Source organism: Colobus angolensis, unplaced genomic scaffold (assembly GCF_000951035.1).
Source record: "Colobus angolensis palliatus isolate OR3802 unplaced genomic scaffold, Cang.pa_1.0 Scaffold211, whole genome shotgun sequence".
Taxonomy (NCBI): Eukaryota; Metazoa; Chordata; class Mammalia; order Primates; family Cercopithecidae; genus Colobus; species Colobus angolensis.
The window spans coordinates 3,831,526-3,833,894 of NW_012115278.1; the positions used below are offsets into that span (position 1 = coordinate 3,831,526).

Consider the following 2,369-nt stretch of genomic DNA (forward strand, 5'->3'; position numbering starts at 1 on the left):
GCGGCGCCCCTGCCGAAAACCCCCTCTGCTGCCCCAGCTGCCGGCAGTTTGGCCCGACGCTCTGCCGCTGCAGTTCGGTGTCCCTTCGCCCATCCTTCAGGCCAGCTTGGAAACGGTGTCCCACGCTCCTCGAAACACCGCACCTGCTCCCCGCCGCCCTGCGGAATGCGCCCCCCGACGCCTCAGTGGGTGGCCGGACCGAGAGCACAGGTGCGCCAGCCGCACCTCCCCACGGGTCTGACCCACACGGACCCCGCCGCGCTCCGCCGAAACTGCTCGGGTCCCGCGGGTGGCCGGCGCAAGAGCCACAGCCCGCGACAAGCCTGCTGTCTGCAGGTCAGTGACAGAACCCCAAATCCAAACTGCAGAAACCAACAGCCAGCGAATGAGCTGGTACAGCCAGAGGCCCCAAGGAGCTGAGGGAGCTCCGCCTGTGGAGTCTCTTCTCACATTTCCAGCATATGGGGAATGCTACGCTGGGTCAGCCCCTGCCCCGGATCCTGCCCCAGCCTCCAGGCTCTGGGCTTTCCTCCCCTCTGTGGTAGCTTTTATCTCCATTGCAAGCCACTTTTTCCACTACTAGCAATTAAAAGCCTCCCTTTTCTCTCTACTCTCCCAAGAGACCTCATCCTCACCTGTGGACAGGTGGCCCCCTAGCTCTCTTCTGCAGCCCAAACCACTGTGTCCATCTACTTTCTTGTGTCCCTAGACATAAAGGTACCCAAAACTCCTAGAGTGCTGAAGCCACACCTGGCCTTTCCCAGGGGCCCTGGTGACTGATCCCACCATCCATCACCCATCACCAACGGGGAATCCCCCCGCAACTCACCAGTGCTTCCCTGCCCGGGCCTGGCAACCACACTCAGTGGGAAGGCCTTGGCAGTGGCTTTCTTGACAACCCCCCCCCAGCTGCTCCCAACCACCCAGCCACAGTGACCTTTCCAACATGCATATGGCCTCAAACTCAAAATATTTCCTTGCTGCCTGCCACTCCAGCATAGAAACGGGACCCAGGTGACACAGGTGTCATGCTGCTGGGTCTCCAGCCACAGTCAGGAACTCCCCATTCCTGTATTCCTGATATCCTCAGATCTCAGCTGCCCCAGGGGCTGGAGGTTCTGGTCTTCTCATAAAACAAGAACAGTATAGGCATTTGCTTTTCATCAGTGTAATGAAATGTTAGGGACTTATGATCCTAAATCACATTATGCCGATGTGAACTGCACTCAAGTGTTGTAAACTAAATTTGCAGAGCAAGCAGTTTTTGTGCAATTCTTTGCAGTCTACTCAGCTCTTTCACCTCTGTGTTCAGGTTCAATCCTCATTATTTCTTCCAAGAGAGGTAGTTTCCCCAGATGCGTTCAATGCCCAGCTCCTCGCCCTGGCTGGCCCCGTCCCAGGGTCCTGGATGGCAGACACCATGCCCGCCCCGCGAAGCTCACGTCACCAAGCAAGCAAACCGCAGCTGGTTTGGGTAGACAGCAGCTGCCCACAACTGCTAACAGCCTCGGGTTTCTTTTCCACAGAATCACTCACCCTAAATCTACACATTGTAGACTATCACATTGGTCTAAGTAGTGCTCCTCCAAGTGCACTGCGCGTTAGAGTCACCTGGGGAGCTTCACCACCGGGCCCCAGGCTATGATTCGCCCTGTGGGAAGGGAGCACCGGGCACTTGTCCTGAGCCTTGGCCCCTGCCTGGGTCGGCAAACCCAGAGCGTCCACACACCAGGCTGCCTGTGCTTAACATTGTGCCCTTGGAAAGAGCTAGCTGCACTAATGCCCACTGATTTCACTGTGTGTGACCACAGTAAAGAGAAGCGGCTTTGAGGGATTTAGTGTTTTCACTCCAGTGCATTCCATTCTAAGGAAACGCCTGACCACGGCTCACGGCTTGGAGGCCCCTCTGTGCCAGATGCTGCCCTGGAGTTCAAGTGGAACATTTGCTGTCTGAACGCTTCCAAACTCCCCCCACCCATGACCTCATGGCCCACCAGGGGGCGACTTTTTCCTGGGTCGCCTGGCAGGGAGCTGGGTGGGGTGGGGGGGCTCAGGGGGCAGCTGCTGCCGCTGCAGGCCCAGGCGGACTCAGCCGCGCTAGGTCTGCTCCATCGCACCCGTCTGTGCGCCCTGACCTTTAGGGGAACTTGCCTTGCTTCTTAAGCTGCGACTCAGCCGGAGCTGTGTAAACTCTCCCTGCCTGGTCCCAGGCTAGGCTGGCTCCTCGCCTCCTTCCTCCCGACCGCGGAGCAAGTGCACTTTACCTGCCCACTTGCTGGTCTTTCTCCGGGAGTTAGTGTAAGGTCCGAATCTCCGCTCTGGATGGTGAGCGGAGCAACAGCCTTCGAAGTAAGAACTCAGAGAAAGCT

At 58.0% G+C, this 2,369-nt stretch overlaps 1 protein-coding gene across 3 annotated transcripts in view; it reads right to left on the reverse strand.

The window, feature by feature from the left end:
• The window catches only part of OCA2 (oculocutaneous albinism II), a 355,302-nt gene extending 352,954 nt beyond the window's left edge, over window positions 1–2,348 (reverse strand). For all 3 annotated transcript variants that reach the window (XM_011942880.1, XM_011942878.1, XM_011942879.1), the window contains exon 1: window positions 2,265–2,348. The gene's annotated coding sequence lies outside the window, so the exon portion shown is untranslated. The remainder of the gene's footprint in view (window positions 1–2,264) is intronic.
• Window positions 2,349–2,369: the final 21 nt, after the last annotated feature.